We start from the raw sequence: 18,296 nt of genomic DNA on the forward strand, positions 1-18,296 counted from the left end.
GGGTACCACGGTGGTATGGTTTGCCACGGACTCACCGGAGGCGTCACCGTGGTCCATGGAAGAGGAGTGAGCCTCCGTGCGAGGCGACCATGCAGCCGCCAGACTTGGCCGCTTTTGCATCCGCTGCTTGCGGTCGACCCTGGACGGCGCGGTCGGCGGCTCAAACTTCTTGTCCTTCTTGTCGGCCGCACGGATGGACGCGGGTGACGCAGTAGGTCGGCAGCAAAAGTCGGGCGGCCATGTCGATCTAGGACAGTGGGAGATAGGCTACTCGGCGACATGGATGAGGTATGGCGGCGGGATAAGGTGGGTCGTCAATGGGAGTGGTTGTGTCGACCAGTGGAAGGGAGATGTGGTGCCAGACTAGCTCTATCACGCGATGCGGAAGGTAGGCAGCTTCTTTTTCTCCCCTATGGTAGAGGGCAGGTTTTAGACAGGGGTTGTTAGCAATTTCCCAATTGCTAAAAAGTGCTTGGATGTTCCCTGTCAAATCGAGCACTCGTTTCTTGGCCGTTGGATTCGTTCTGGACAGATTGATCTCGCGCCGCGAAGTCCGACCGAAAAGCACCTGCGTCTAGACAAATCCCCACCTAGATCCTACGTGGCACGTGTCGTGTAGCAACCGGTTTGAGTCCCGCACCCTTCTCTCTCTGCGGAGTCGCTGAAGCCCTTCCCCATTTTCTCCTCTCCCATTCTCAGCGCGCTAGGGTTCCATGGAAATTTCTGTGGCGGAGGTCGACGGCGACCCTCCTGCTTGCCGTCGGAGGACGAGGGTGCGCGGGCAGGAAGGCTCGCTCGACGGCAAAGGGCGAGCGGTGAGGTAGTGCGGCGTGCTCTCCGTCGGGGAGCGAGGTTTCCGGTCGGGCGACGAGGTTGATTTGGGCGTGGAGGTCGACCTCGATCGATTTTCTCATCGCCGGACTGCAGGAGCATGCAGGAGGAAGGTTCGCTCGACGGCGAAGGGTGGGCCGCACGGTACAACATCGTGCTCTGCATCTGGCATCGAGGTTTCCGCTTGGGCGGCGAGCTCTATGGCGTAGAGTGTGCGACGGTAGGGAGAAACACGGCGGATATCTAGTTGCGCGCGTTGTCGTGCTGCCAGGTGATGAAGTTCTGCGAAGGATTCTGACCACGTTGAGTTACAGAGGTAACTCCAGTGCGAATCCCCTTTCAATCACGTTATATTCTGCTGTGTTGAGGAGCAATTCATGGCAATGTCTGCAGTAATTTCAGTTTGGATTTATCTGCTGGTGTCTATGTCCCTGTTCGATTGTGTCTATGGATCCCTAATGTTGGCTTGAACCACAATGAAGTAGATCTCCGGTTATGTTCATGGCACTATGCTATGAATGATTTCATCTCGCGTGAGGGATTTCTGTTTGGCAGAATTAGTTCAGTGGTCCAATTTAGGGCTACTTTGTTGTTGTAGCATATGCTGTTACTGAAGTTATATGATGGCTAATGGGGAAATAGAACATGTACCACTAGTGGTTTCCCATGTACTTTCAGCGGGAAGTCATTTTATCTGCTTAGTAGCAGGGTTAACAGGTTGCGATGCGGGCGGAATTTTCTCACTAGTCATACACTAATTCCGATCAGATTTCACTAGTCATGCACTAATTCTGCTTACTATAGTTTCGTGTTTGCGGGACAGATTCGGGACACCGCTTGCCACCCCATTTGGTAGGAGTTTGAACTAGTTCATGTGTTACTGCTTTATATGACATGTTACCTCATATTAGTAAATTGGAACTAATCATGAGAGAGCATAAACTACTGAGCATCATTAAGTAGCATACATCTTACACAAACATAAGCATATCCACATAAATGAGTATATGTACAAAAATGAAAACAAATAGAGTTCATACCGGCCTCTCACCACAACTCGAATTGTCGTGACCGTCATTATTGCTCTTCACTTGTGTGACTTGAATAATATGAAATGATAACAAAGCTCTAATGAAGTCACGGAAGACCGTTGAACCCTGCATAAACTTTACAAAACCAAAGAAGAACAACAAATATTTTTGGATTTTCGATTTTTAATCAACACACAAAGCAAAATCTTTTTGGATTTTTGAATAGCAAACCATAAAGAGAAAATAAAGCAAACTGATGGCGTGTATTTCACACGTTCGTTGGGCAACCCCAAGAGGAAGGTATGATGCGCACAGCAGCAAGTTTTCCCTCAGAAAGAAACCAAGGTTTATCGAACCAGGAGGAGCCAAGAAGCACGTTGAAGGTTGATGGCGGCGGGATGTAGTGCGGCGCAACACCAGAGATTCCGGCGCCAACGTGGAACCTGCACAACACAACTAAAGTACTTTGCCCCAACGAAACAGTGAGGTTGTCAATCTCACCGGCTTGCTGTAACAAAGGATTAACCGTATTGTGTGGAAGATGATTGTTTGCAGAGAAAATAGTAAAACAAGTATTGCAGCAGATTTGTATTTCAAGTATTAAAGAATGGACCGGGGTCCACAGTTCACTAGAGGTGTCTCTCCCATAAGATAAAAGCATGTTGGGTGAACAAATTACAGTCGGGCAATTGACAAATAAAGAGGGCATAACAATGCACATACATGACATGATAAGTATAGTGAGATTTAATTGGGCATTACGACAAAGTACATAGACCGCCATCCAACCGCATCTATGCCTAAAAAGTCCACCTTCGGGTTATCGTCCGAACCCCTCCAGTATTAAGTTGCAAAGCAACAGCACGATTGCATTAAGTATGGTGCGTAATGTAATCAGCAACTACATTCTCGGACATAGCGCCAATGTTTTATCCCTAGTGGCAACAAGCACAACACAACCTTAGAACTTTCTCGTCATCGTCCTGGTGTCAATGCGGCATGAACCCACTATCGAGCATAAGTACTCCCTCTTGGAGTTAAAAGTAAAAACTTGGCCGTGAGCCTCTACTAGAAACGGAGAGCATGCAAGATCATAAACCACACATGTGTAATAACTTGATAATTAACATGACATGGTATTCTCTACCCATCGGATCCCGACAAACACAACATATAGAATTACAGATAGATGATCTTGATCATGTTAGGCAGCTCACAAGATCCAACAATGAAGCACAATGAGGAGAAGACAACCATCTAGCTACTGCTATGGACCCATAGTCCAGGGGTGAACTACTCACTCATCACTCCGGAGGCGACCATGGCGGTGTAGAGTCCTCCGGGAGATGAATCCCCTCTCCGGCAGGGTGCCGGAGGAGATCTCCGTAATCCCCCGAGATGGGATCGGCGGCGGCGGCGTCTCGGCAAGGTTTTCCGTATCGTGGTTTTTCGCCTCGGGGTTTCGCGACGGAGGCTTTAAGTAGGCGGAAGGGCGAGTCGGGGCCGGACGAGGGGCCCACACCACAGGTCGGCGCGGCCAAGACCTCGGGCCGCGCCGCCCTATGGTTTGGCCACCTCGTGGCCCCACTTCGTGTGTTCTTCGGTCTTCCGGAAGCTCCGTGGAAAAATAGGCACCCGGGTCTTCGTTTCGTCCAATTCCGAGAATATTTCGTTACTAGGATTTCTGAAACCAAAAACAGCAGAAAACGAGAACTGGCACTTCGAGCATCTTGTTAATAGGTTAGTTCCAGTAAATGCACGAATATGACATAAAGTGTGCATAAAACATGTAGGTATCATCAATAATATGGCATAGAACATAAGAAATTATCGATACGTCGGAGACGTATCAAGCATCCCCAAGCTTAGTTCTGGCTCGTCCCGAGCAGGTAAAACGATAACAAAGATAATTTCTGAAGTGATATGCCATCATAACCTTGATCATACTATTTGTAAACATATGTAGTGGATGCAGCGATCAAAACAATGGTGATGACATGAGTAAACAAGTGAATCATAAAGCAAAGACTTTTCATGAATAGTACTTCAAGACAAGCATTAATAAGTCTTGCATAAGAGTTAACTCATAAAGCAATAAATCAAAGTAAGGGCATTGAAGCAACACAAAGGAAGATTAAGTTTCAGCGGTTGCTTTCAACTTGTAACATGTATATCTCATGGATAATTGTCAACATAGAGTAATATAACAAGTACAATATGCAAGTATGTAGGAATCAATGCACGGTTCACACAAGTGTTTGCTTCTTGAGGTGGAGAGAAATAGGTGAACTGACTCAACATAAAAGTAAAGAGAATGGTCCTTCAAAGAGGAAAGCATCGATTGCTATATTTGTGCTAGAGCTTTTATTTTGAAAACATGAAACAATTTTGTCAACGGTAGTAATAAAGCATATGAGTTATGTACATTATATCTTACAAGTTGCAAGTCTCATGCATAGTATACTAATAGTGCCCGCACCTTGTCCTAATTAACTTGGACTATCGGATCTTTGCAATGCACATGTTTTGACCAAGTGTCACAATGGGGTACCTCCATGCCGCCTGTACAAAGGTCTAAGGAGAAAGCTCGCATTTTGGATTTCTCGCTTTTGATTATTCTCAACTTAGACATCCATACCGGGACAACATGGACAACAGATAATGGACTCCTCTTTAATGCATAAGCATGTGGCAACAATTATTATTCTCATATGAGATTGAGGATATATGTCCAAACTGAAACTTCCACCATGAATCATGGCTTTAGTTAGCGGCCCAAAGTTCTTCTCTAACAATATGCATGCTCCAACCATGAAGGTGGTAGATCTCTCTTGCTTCGGACAAGACGGACATGCATAGCAACTCACATGATATCCAACAAAGAATAGTTGATGGCGTCCCCGTAAACATGGTTATCGCTCAACAAGCAACTTAATAAGAGATAAAGTGCATAAGTACATATTCAATACTACAATAGTTTTTAAGCTATTTGTCCCATGAGCTATATATTGCAAAGGTGAATGATGGAATTTTAAAGGTAGCACTCAAGCAATTTACTTTGGAATGGCGGATAAATACCATGTAGTAGGTAGGTATGGTGGACACAAATGGCATAGTGGTTGGCTCAAGGATTTTGGATGCATGAGAAGTATTCCCTCTCGATACAAGGTTTAGGCTAGCAAGGTTATTTGAAACAAACACAAGGATGAACGGTACAGCAAAACTCACATAAAAGACATATGGTAAACATTATAAGACTCCATACCGTCTTCCTTGTTGTTCAAAACTCAATACTAGATGTTATCTAGACTCTAGAGAAACCAAATATGCAAACCAAATTAGCAAGCTCTAAGTATTTCTTCATTAATGGGTGCAAAGTATATGATGCAAGAGCTTAAACATGAGCACAACAATTGCCAAGTATCAAATTATCCAAGACATTTTAGAGTTACTACATGTAGCATTTTCCAATTCCAACCATATAACAATTTAACGAAGATGAAACTTCGCCATGAATACTATGAGTAGAGCCTAAGGACATATTTGTCCATATGCAACAGCGGAGCGTGTCTCTCTCCCATAAAGTGAATGCTAGGATCCATTTTATTCAAACAAAACAAAAAACAAAAAAAAACCGACGCTCCAAGCAAAGTGCATAAGATGTGACGGAATAAAAATATAGTTTCAGGGGAGGAACCTGATAATGTTGTCGATGAAGAAGGGGATGCCTTGGGCATCCCCAAGCTTAGACGCTTGAGTCTTCTTAATATATGCAGGGGTGAACCACCGGGGCATCCCCAAGCTTAGAGCTTTCACTCTCCTTGATCATATTGCATCATACTCCTCTCTTGACCCTTGAAAACTTCCTCCACACCAAACTCGAAACAACTCATTAGAGGGTTAGTGCATAATAAAAATTCACATGTTCAGAGGTTACACAATCATTCTTAACACTTCTGGACATTGCATAAAGCTACTGGACATTAGTGGATCAAAGAAATTCATCCAACATAGCAAAAGAGGCAATGCGAAATAAAAGACAGAATCTGTCAAAACAGAACAGTCCGTAAAGATGGATTTTATTAGGCCACCATACTTGCTCAAACGAAAATGCTCAAATTGAATGAAAGTTGCGTACATATCTGAGGATCATGCTCGTAAATTGGCGTAATTTTCTGAGCTATCTACAGGGAGATAGACCCAGATTCGTTACAGCAAAGAAATCTGGAACTGCGCAAGTAATCCAAATCTAGTACTTACTTTTCTATCAAAGACTTTACTTGGCACAACAAAACTTAAAACTAAGATAAAGAGAGGTTGCTACAGTAGTAAACAACTTCCAAGACACAAATATAAAACAAAAATACTGGAGTAAAAACATGGGTTGTCTCCCATAAGCGCTTTTCTTTAACGCCTTTCAGCCTAGGTGCGTAAAGTGTAACTCAAGTAACATCGAAGGGTGGTGCACCTACAGCGGGGTTTGGAGTTTTCTCAACCATGCATAGTATATTAGATACATAAGTTTCAGCGTCTCCCTTTTCATTAGTCTTGGGCTTGCTACTCTCATCAAACAAATTTTCGGGAACAAGCCAAGCATAGTTATGTTCTAGTGCATCATTCATAGCTAGGAGTTTACATGGTATTGGTGCTTTGATCTCCCCACCATCATTAGCATTATTAGTGTACCTTATCCTATCCATATCCATTTTTTCAAGGAGACTAACAAAATTAGTATGAGAACCAAGCATATTAAATTTAGCGAAGACCTTTCTAGCCTCTCTTGCTAGACCACCAAATTCTCTAAGAAGGGTTTCTAAAACAAAATCTTTCTTTTCCCCCTCTTCCAAATCACCAAGTGTAAGGAACATGTGTTGGATTATAGGATTGAGATTAACAAATTTAGTTTTCAACAGGTGAACTAAAGCAGCAGCAGCAATTTCATAAGTGGGAGCAAGTTCTACCAAGTGTCTATCTTCAAAATCTTCAACGGTACTAACATGGGTGAAAAATTCTTCTATATTGTTCCTCCCAATTATAGACCCTTGTCCTACCGGTATGTTCTTTGTGGTAAAATTAAAAGGAAACATGATGAAGTAAGTAAAGTAAATGCAAGTAACTAATTTTTGTGTGTTTTTGATATAGCAAACAGGACAGTAAATAAAGTAAAGCTAGCAACTAATTTTTTTGTGTTTTGATATAATGCAACAAACAAAGTAGTAAATAAAATAGAGCAAGACAAAAACAAAGTAAAGAGATTGGGAAGTGGAGACTCCCCTTGCAGCGTGTCTTGATCTCCCCGCAACGGCGCCGTAAAATATGCTTGATGGCGTGTATTTCACACGTTCGTTGGGCAACCCCAAGAGGAAGGTATGATGCGCACAGCAGCAAGTTTTCCCTCGTAAAGAAACCAAGGTTTATCGAACCAGGAGGAGCCAAGAAGCACGTTGAAGGTTGATGGCGGCGGGATGTAGTGCGGCGCAACACCGCAGATTCCGGCGCCAACGTGGAACCCGCACAACACAACCAAAGTACTTTGCCCCAACGAAACAAGTGAGGTTGTCAATCTCACCGGCTTGCTGTAACAAAGGATTAACCGTATTGTGTGGAAGATGATTGTTTGCAGAGAAAATAGTAAAACAAGTATTGAAGCAGATTTGTATTTCAGTATTAAAGAATGGACCGGGGTCCACAGTTCACTAGAGGTGTCTCTCCCATAAGATAAAAGCATGTTGGGTGAACAAATTACAGTCGGGCAATTGACAAATAAAGAGGGCATAACAATGCACATACATGACATGATAAGTATAGTGAGATTTAATTGGGCATTACGACAAAGTACATAGACCGCCATCCAACCGCATCTATGCCTAAAAAGTCCACCTTCAGGTTATCGTCCGGACCCCTCCCAGTATTAAGTTGCAAAGCAACAGACGATTGCATTAAGTATGGTGCGTAATGTAATCAGCAACTACATCCTCGGACATAGCGTCAATGTTTTATCCCTAGTGGCAACAAGACAACACAACCTTAGAACTTTCCGTCACCGTCCCAGTGTCAATGCAGGCATGAACCCACTATCGAGCATAAGTACTCCCTCTTGGAGTTAAAAGTAAAAACTTGGCCAGAGCCTCTACTAGAAACGGAGAGCATGCAAGATCATAAACCACACATGTGTAATAACTTGATAATTAACATGACATGGTATTCTCTACCCATCGGATCCCGACAAACACAACATATAGAATTACAGATAGATGATCTTGATCATGTTAGGCAGCTCACAAGATCCAACAATGAAGCACAATGAGGAGAAGACAACCATCTAGCTACCGCTATGGACCCATAGTCCAGGGGTGAACTACTCACTCATCACTCCGGAGGCGACCATGGCGGTGTAGAGTCCTCCGGGAGATGAATCCCCTCTCCGGCAGGGTGCCGGAGGAGATCTCCGTAATCCCCCGAGATGGGATCGGCGGCGGCGGCGTCTCGCAAGGTTTTCCGTATCGTGGTTTTTCGCCTCGGGGGTTTCGCGACGGAGGCTTTAAGTAGGCGGAAGGGCGGAGTCGGGGCCGGACGAGGGGCCCACACCACAGGTCGGCGCGGCCAAGACCTGGACCGCGCCGCCCTATGGTTTGGCCACCTCGTGGCCCCACTTCGTGTGTTCTTCGGTCTTCCGGAAGCTCCGTGGAAAAATAGGCACCCGGGTCTTCGTTTCGTCCAATTCCGAGAATATTTCGTTACTAGGATTTCTGAAACCAAAACAAGCATAAAACAGGAACTGGCACTTCGGCATCTTGTTAATAGGTTAGTTCCAGAAAATGCATGAATATGACATAAAGTGTGCATAAAACATGTAGGTATCATCAATAATATGGCATAGAACATAAGAAATTATCGATACGTCGGAGACGTATCACAAACTAAAGAAGAAAATGAACAGAAAAAATAGAAATATTTTTGGTTTTTTGTGCTTTGGAAAGTAGAAACAAAAGCAAGACCAACAAAAAGAAAGAAACTAAAATAAACACGCCAATGCAACTAGTGGCAGAAATCTGCCAACCCAAAACAGCTGGGAAAGATCAATATTTCTGAAAATGTTCATTTGCTCAGATCGAAAAGTGCTGAACTAACAAAAGTTAGATAACAACCTGGGGCATATGCTCAAAAATTGTCAGCTCAAAATTCCCTTATGGACATTTATACGAATTTTTATGGTGACAGCATAAAATCTGTTTTTAGACAACAACTTCCCAAATTCTTACCTCCTTCCTATTAGAGGCTATTCTTGGTATAAAAACGAAATAAATAGGCTAAGGAGAGATTATTACAGTAGTAAAAACTTCTAATATTCAATAAAGTAAGTGCGTATCTTAATATCATCGGAGAATAAATTGCTCAAAGCAGATAGTTCACTCATATGTTTCATAATACTTTCATTTTCAGTACCATAGAAAGGTTCTTTCTCAACAATAGATATGTAAGATAAATCCAAAGAGAAATCATAATCCTTATCCCTAATGTTTATAGGAGATGTGGCAAACTTAGCATCAGGAGACAATTTATATCTAACAACTCATCTTGTAAGAAGAATTTTAATAGCACTTGCATCTCTAGTAGCATGACATTCTTCAATAAGGTCATCATGAAGTTCAATATAAGTTTCATCAGGATCATAACTAGGATCCCCCCTAGCATGAGGTGAACTAACAGGTGTAATAATATTTTCAGCGTTTTCAATTTGTTTAGCTCTAGCAATTGTACTATCTAGGAAAGGACCTAACAAACGACTCTTATCAAGCATTCAAGCACAATATAATCATCATCAAAATCATCAAGAGCATTATCAGATTTAGCAGCAGTAGCATGTGGATGTGGAGGAGTAAGAAGCTTACTCATAATAGATGGCGAATCAAGAGCAACAGAGGTGTTCAGAGTTGTACCTCTTCTTGTAGTGGATGGCAATATAGGAAACTTCGGTTCAGGAGCTTTCCCCATAATAAATAAATTGTAGCGAACAATATCACCTTCAAGTGGACTTGTAGATAAAGCTATGCTCCCCGGCAACAGCGCTAGAAAATAGTCTTGACGGCACACAAGTATAGGGGATCGCAACAGTCTTCGAGAAAAGTAAAACCCAAATTTATTGATTCGACACAAGGGAAGCCAAAGAATATATATAAGCTTTAACAGATAGGTTATCAATTCACCTGCACCTGGAATAGACTTGCTCGCAACAGTTTATCAGTAGTAACAGTTTTATAGCAGTTAGCAGTGGCAGTAGTGAAGTAACAACAGTAATGAAATGAAAATAGCAGTAGCGTTGATTGTAGTAGAAAGAAGGATTAAAATACTGTAGGCACAAAGATGGATAAACGGGCACTGCATGTGATGAGGACATCCCTACCTCACTACTACCTCCGTCATTAACAAATGAAGATGAACCTGCTGTGAAGCTCAAGTCCAATGAAGTTCGGATTGGACCAATTACAAGAGCTCGTGCGAAGCTACTTAAACAACAGGTGAACTTATTTCTAAACGATACTTTGATTGATGAGAACTTTATACTGCCTAAGTCCTATTACTTATGTATCATCAGGTATCAAGAGGAGACAAGCATCGCACGAGGAGAGGAGCAGCTGGACATGAAGACGGACGTCAAGAGGGCCGTGAAGCTGGACATGGAGCCGGACATGAAGATATCTCATGGACGCGCGAGGGAGGAGCGGGAGGAATGCGCGAGAGGAGAAGAAGAAGTCCAGGCCGGTCCAGAACCCGGTCCGACCGGTCCCCAGACCGGCCAGCCCAGTCCCTGGCCCGGTCGACCGGCCGTAAACCGGCCACCAACCGGAGGGAGCGTATCGTACCGGACAGAAACCGGAAACCTCGCAGTTTTCCGGTTTCCGACCGGTTGACCGGACCACCGACCGGACCGCCCGGTCACCAGCCCGGTTGACCGGACCACAGACCGGACCGCCCGGTCCACAGCCCGGTTGATCGGATCCCGCACCGGACTAGTCCGAGTCTGTCTCGACCGGATCTATTCTGGGTCGGTTTTACTTGTATTTTTCGACCAGAACTCGTCCCGGATGCCTATATAAGTGCCTTGGACGACCCCCTAGCTGCTTTAGACCACGTTTAAGATAAACCCTAGTTCTTAGTTGTTTGCTACGCAAAACTATTGAATCCCAACTCTCCAATTCGTTGCGATCTGGAGTTTTATTGCTACTGAAAGTTTGTGTGATCTGCTGTTCCATTGGGGATTAGAAGATTGCAATCTACCGCTTCGTGGTCGGCGGCTACGTGCGCAAGTGTGTGGAGTTGCGAATATCTTGCAGTGGTTGAGAGCTGTTGCATTGGCATCAGGAATCAATCGAGAGACTTCGTCGGCGTCATACAAGTTATCCTCCTCATCATCATCGATTTCATCCGCTGCTACCATTACGTGCTCATCACCACCCGTCGCTTACTGAGAAGATCGGGCAACCCCTTATCATCTTGGTATCAGATTTCCAGTTTTCCTCGGTAAGCCATCCACAATCCATCCCATAGTTGAGTTGTGAGTGTTTTCCTATCCAGAAAAAGCCATAAAAAGTTAGGGTTAGGGTTTGCCATAGCCTTAGATTGCACTAATTTCGAGTTTTAGTTGCTTTTCGTAGTTGTTTTTGCGTATCTTTATCTTTCATCTAGTAGAATTGTTAGGGTTTGTGTTTTCTCTATCATCTAGTTTATCATAGTGTGTTAGTTTTGTTACTCCGAGTCCACATAGCGTACAGTGTGCTTGTTCCCAACCATAGACACAGCCTATCGATATCAAGTGACTAGGAACTTCCCCAGAAGAGACTAGTTTTACCGCTCGACAGGCTGCTCTTTAGGGTTTTGGTGCTTTGCAATTTCTGTTGGCCGTGTTATCAAGGAGTTGAGTCAAAAAAAAATCAAAAAAAAGAGAAAATTGAAAAAAAAAAAGCAAAAAGAGCTACACAGCTGCGTGTGTTTAAAAAAAATATATACAAAAAGATAAGTGTGTGCTAGTTGAATTCAAGTGAAGGCCTAAGTTTTCTTTACTGCACCCGTAGTTGAGCAATTTTGTGCCTGTCTCGTTGAGCTTTGCTAGCGTCTCTCTAGTGCATTGCAACCTTTCCCACATATAGTTGCATTGCCCCATTATATCGCCTTGTGTGAGTATCATTGGTTGTCTACGGTCAGCGCTAGAGCTTGTTATTGGTGCAAATAGGTAGCCTACCTACAGCCCCACATATATCCTGCTTTGTCGTGTGATTTTTCTTATACCCTTGATATTCGCTTCGCTACATCCGTGCACTAGTCCGTCAATCCAAGTTGGTAAGCAATACTAATTCACTTTGGAGCGGTAAGATTTACCTTTCTTATCAGTTTTGAGTGAGTTGTGAGAGTACCACCAAAGATTTTGTTTAGTGCACTAACCTACTAATCATGTCTTCTTCTGAGTTTGACGTGATGCAGAAAAAGCCCGACGACACACCAGTTACTTGGCGTGAATATGAGGGTCTTCGTGATCATTTGCAACGTGAAATCCGAGTTGCTAGTGATGTGTTGGACAAGGAAATGCAAGGTGTCCACTTGAAGGTTGATGAGGCGACTACAGCGGTTCACACCGTTCACACATCTGTGACGACTATGCAAGCATCTATACAAGCGTTGACAAACGCCGTTGCTGAGATACGTACTATGGTTCAGCAACAACCACAACAACCACTTGATGAGGATGGCAGTGTCAATGGTGACAATGCAGATGCTGCTGCTGCTCAAGGCATGGGACGTGGTGTTGGTCGTGGTCTTCCACGTGGCGTCAATCGCGGTTATGTTGAGCTTGGGGCCCGCCGTGTTCCACAACAACAAGACGATGGTTTGGGTAAGCCCAAGTTCTCAATTCTCAGATTTGAAGGAGGTACTGATGTTGAAGAATATCTTACATGGGAGCTGAAAATTGAGAGACTATGGCGTTTACATCCTGATTATACTGAAGATAGGAAGATCAAACTTGCTTCCTCTGAATTTGATGGCTACGCATTGCGTTGGTGGGATGCTCTTGTTCAGAATCGAGACGAAGATGGTGAGCTGCCTATTATCACTTGGCGTACTATGAAGGCGGCAATGAGAGCTCGTTTTGTTCCTACCAATTACTTGCGTTCTGTCTTTGACAAGTTGACCCAATTGAAGCAAGGTGTGTTGACGGTTGATGCTTATTACATGGAAATGGAGATGCTTATGCAGCGTGCCCGTGTCCGTGAGTCTCTTGAGATGACACTACAGCGTTTTCTGAATGGTCTGCGGTTTAATATCAAGGGAATTGTGCGTCATCACAGCTACGCTACTATGAATGAGCTACTACATCATGCAAGAGAAGCTGAGTCACAGTTGGCTGAAGAAGCGCAACAGAGGGGCCGTGCTACAGGTGCAGGGCGTTACACGCCTAGGCCGCCACCCTCCACGGCGCCATCTACGCGTCCTACGGATGTTCCTTCTTCGTCTAGCAAGCCGGTGTCTAATGTGTCTAACACAAAGAAGCCCGTCCCTGCAGCAAGTGGAACTAGTTCTAATATGTCGACAGCGCGCAACCGTGATATGGTTTGTCATACATGTGGTGGCAAGGGTCACTTCAAGAAGGATTGTCCTAATCGCAAAGTTATGATCATTAATGAGGACAATGAGTACGAAACTGGAGATGATGTTGATCCAAATGATCCAGATGAGGATGATTATGATAGTGATGGTTATGATGCTTTTCCTTCTGAAGCTCAAACTATTGTTGTCTCGCAGCGTGTTCTTAATGTGCAGTCTAGTGCATCTACGCAGCGCTGCAATTTGTTCCAAACAAAGGCACTTGTTGGTCCTGATAAAGCTTGCAAGGTCATTATTGATGGCGGAAGTTGTCGCAATTTAGCAAGCAAAGAGTTATGTGCCAAGCTGAAACTGAAGTATCTACCGCACCCGCATCCATATTATATTCAGTGGTTGAGCAATAATGGTGAGATGAAGGTGAGCCACATGGTGCGAGTTGATTTTGAGATTGGACCGTATAAGGATTCCATTGATTTTGATGTGGTTCCTATGACGGTTTGTCACCTACTTGTTGGGCCGGCCATGGCTCTATGACCGTTCCAGTGCAACACAATGGCCGCGCCAATACATATCACTTGGAGTTCAAGGGCAAGAAAATTAACTTACAGCCTACGTCACCACAAACAAATTGTCAATGAGTCTCGTCAGAAGATTGAAGTGAACTTGGAGGATGCATCCATAGATAGGCGAGAGAATTGTAATGCCGTGAGTGATATAACGAAAAGTGAGAGAGTGAATTCCTTAGTCTCATTAGCCACCAAACAAGACATGCGAGAATTTAGTGAGGATCCTACTGCCATGCCTCTTGTGCTCATGTACAGGGGTACGGTTTTGGTTTCTAACGACATGACCCCTCTTCCTCTTGGTGTTTCTAATGTTTTGTAGGAATTCAGCGACGTGTTTCCGGAAGAGGTACCCGCAGGACTTCCACCATTGCGAGGTATTGAGCATCAAATTGACTTGATCCCCGGAGCATCGCTGCCCAATAGGGCGCCATATAGAACGAATCCCGAAGAGACGAAGGAGATACATAAGCAAGTACAAGCGCTACTCGACAAAGGTTATATCCGCATAAGCCTTAGTCCTTGTGTTGTTCCTGTTATTCTTGTTCCTAAGAAAGATGGTACATGGCGTATGTGCGTAGATTGTAGAGCGATAAACAACATTACTATTCGATATCGTCACCCTATTCCCCGTTTAGAGGATATGCTAGATGAATTGAGTGGTGCTGCTGTTTTCACTAAAATTGATTTGCGTAGTGGTTATCATCAAATTAGGATGAAAGAAGGGGATGAGTGGAAAACCGCCTTTAAAACAAAATTTGGTTTATATGAGTGGTTAGTAATGCCTTTGGTTTGACTAATGCACCTAGCACTTTCATGAGACTGATGAACCATGTTTTGCGTGATTTTATTGGCAAGTTTGTGGTTGTGTATTTTGATGACATATTAATCTACAGCCGCAATGAATCTGATCATATTATACATATTCGACATGTTTTGCAAGTGTTGCGTGATAGTAAACTCTATGGTAATCTTGAGAAGTGCACATTTTGCAAAGATAAGGTCATATTTCTGGGTTATGTTGTCTCTAAGCATGGAGTAGAAGTAGATGTGTCTAAAATTGAAGCTATTCATAATTGGCCTACTCCCATGAATGTGAGTCAAGTTAGAAGTTTTCATGGTCTAGATGGGTTTTATCGCCGTTTTGTGCCCAATTTTTCTACTATTGCTGCACCTTTGAATGAATTGACTAAAAAGGGTGTTGTCTTTGAGTGGGGCGTTGCCCAAGATCATGCTTTTGATGAACTGAAACGATTGTTAACTTCTGCACCGTTGCTTGCACTTCCTGATTTCAATAAGCAATTTGAGATTGAATGTGATGCTAGTGGTATTGGAATTGGTGGTGTGTTGATGCAAGAGGGTCGCCCAATTGCATATTTTTCCGAGAAATTATCTCGGTGCTAAGTTGAACTATCCTATATATGATAAAGAATTGTATGCTTTAATTAGAGTTCTTGAGGTTTGGCAACATTACTTGTGGCCAAAAGAATTTATCATACATTCTGATCATGAAGCTTTGAAATATCTGAAAGCCCAATCTACTTTGCATAGGCGTCTTGCTAAGTGGGTTGAGTTCATTGAGTCTTTTCCATACATTATTAAGCATAAGAAGGGAAAAGATAATATTGTTGCCGATGCTCTATCTAGGAAGACTATGCTATTAACCCATCTTGATGTTAAAATTCCTGGATTAGAGGTGTTATGTGATTTATATGCGATCGATCATGATTTTGCTGAACCGTACCGCTTGTGTGTTATGGGTAAAGCATGGGAAAAATATCACATACACGATGGGTTCTTGTTTAGAGCTAACAAACTATGTGTTCCAGAATCGTCTGTGCGTTTGCTCTTATTGCAGGAATCACATGCTCGGAGGTTTGATGGGTCACTTTGGGCGTGAGAAGACGCTACTCATGCTCGCTGATCACTTTTATTGGCCAAAGATGAGGCGGGACGTGGACAGGTATGTGAAGAGGTGCATTACTTGCAACAAGTCCAAGTCCAAGCTGAAGCCTCACGGTTTGTATACTCCGTTACCGGCACCTACTACAACTTGGGAGGATATTAGTATGGATTTTGTGTTGGGTTTGCCGCGTACTAAGAGAGGCCATGATTCTATATTTGTGGTAGTGGACAGATTTTCTAAAATGTCACACTTTATTGCCTCGCCACAAAAGCGACGATGCGTCGCATATTGCTAACCTGTTTTTCAGGGAGATTGTTCGACTACATGGAGTCCCGAAGACTATTGTTTCTGATCGTGATGTGAAGTTCATGAGCTACTTCTGGAAGACACTTTGGGGGAAGCTGGGGACAAAGCTACTATTCAGTACTACTTGTCATCCCCAAACTGATGGTCAAACTGAGGTGGTGAATCGAACCTTGTCACAACTGTTGAGATCCATGATCAAGAAGAACCTGAAGGAGTGGGAAGAGTGTTTGCCGCATGTGGAGTTTGCTTACAACAGGGCGGTACATTCTACCACGGAGCTGTGTCCTTTTGAGGTGGTGTATGGTTTCAAACCCATTACTCCACTTGACTTGTTGCCTTTGCCCATACATGAGAGAGTTAATATGGAGGCATCCAAGAGGGCAGATTTTGTGCGTAAGATCCATGTGAAGACTAAAGAGTTGATCGAGAAGAAAGGCAAGAGCAATGCTGCAACGATGAACAAGAAGCGCAAGGAGATGTTGTTCAAGCCTGGTGATATGGTCTGGGTACATTTTCGCAAGGATAGGTTCCCGAAGCTGCGGAAGTCTAAGTTGAAGCCTCGTGGTGCTGGTCCTTACAAAGTGCTTGCCAAGATCAATGATAATGCATACTCGATAGATCTTCCGAGTTGATGAGTTTGGTGTCGGTAATTCTTTCAATGTTGCTGATTTGACACCATATGACGGAGAAGACCTTGGAGCGTCGGGGTCGACGCCTTTTGAAGGGGGAGATGATGAGGACATCCCTACCTCAATACTACCTCCGTCATTAACAAATGAAGATGAACCTGCTGTGAAGCTTAAGTCCAATGAAGTTCGGATTGGACCAATTACAAGAGCTCGTGCGAAGCTACTTAAACAACAGGTGAACTTGTTTCTAAACGATACTTTGATTGATGAGAACTTTATATTTCCTAAGTCCTATTACTTATGTATCATCAGGTATCAAGAGGAGACAAGCATCGCATGAGGAGAGGAGCAGCTGGACATGAAGACGGACGTCAAGAGGGCCGTGAAGCTGGACATGGAGCTGGACATGAAGATATCTCATGGATGCGCGAGGGAGGAGCGGGAGGAATGCGCGAGAGGAGAAGAAGAAGTCCAGGCCGGTCCGAGACCCGGTCCGACCGGCCCCGTGACCGGCCAGCCCGGTCCCTGGCCCGGTTGACCGGCCGTAAACCGGCCACCAACCGGAGGGAGCGTATCGTACCGGACAGAAACCGGAAACCTCGCAGTTTTCCGGTTTCCGACCGGTTGACCGGACCACCGACCGGACCGCCCGGTCACCAGCCCGGTTGACCGGACCACAGACCGGACCGCCCGGTCCACAGCCCGGTTGACCGGATCCCAGACCGGACTAGTCCGAGTCTGTCTCGACCAGATCTATTCTGGGTCGGTTTTACTTGTATTTTTCGACCGTAACTCGTCCCGGACGCCTATATAAGTGCCTTGGACGACCCCCTAGCTGCTTTAGACCACGTTTAAGATAAACCCTAGTTCTTAGTTGTTTGCTACGCAAAACTATTGAATCCCAACTCTCCAATTCGTTGCGATCTGGAGTTTTATTGCTACTGAAAGTTTGTGTGATCTGCTGTTCCATTGGGGATTAGAAGATTGCAATCTACCGCTCGTGGTCGGCGGCTACGTGCGCAAGTGTCTGGAGTTGCGAATATCTTGCAGGGTTGAGAGCTGTTGCATTGGCATCAGGAATCAATCGAGAGACTTCGTCGGCGTCATACAAGTTATCCTCCTCATCATCATCGATTTCATCCGCTGCTACCATTACGTGTTCATCACCACCCGTCGCTTACTGAGAAGATCGGGCAACCCCTTATCAGCATGAATGAGAGAGTCCATGTAATAGCAAGAAATAGGCATTTCAAGTAATAATGATATAATCATCCTAGTATAATATAACCATAGGCGTGTGTTCCTATTCAGTCGTGCGTGCTTGCATTGAAAAACTTGCACGCCATCTTTTGTCCTACCAGCCCATTGCTGCGGGGACTCAAGGGAAACTACTGGTAATTAAGGTACTCCTTTTAACAGAGTACCAGAGCAA

This window comes from Lolium rigidum, chromosome 4 (assembly GCF_022539505.1).
Source record: "Lolium rigidum isolate FL_2022 chromosome 4, APGP_CSIRO_Lrig_0.1, whole genome shotgun sequence".
In the NCBI taxonomy this organism is placed as follows: domain Eukaryota; kingdom Viridiplantae; phylum Streptophyta; class Magnoliopsida; order Poales; family Poaceae; genus Lolium; species Lolium rigidum.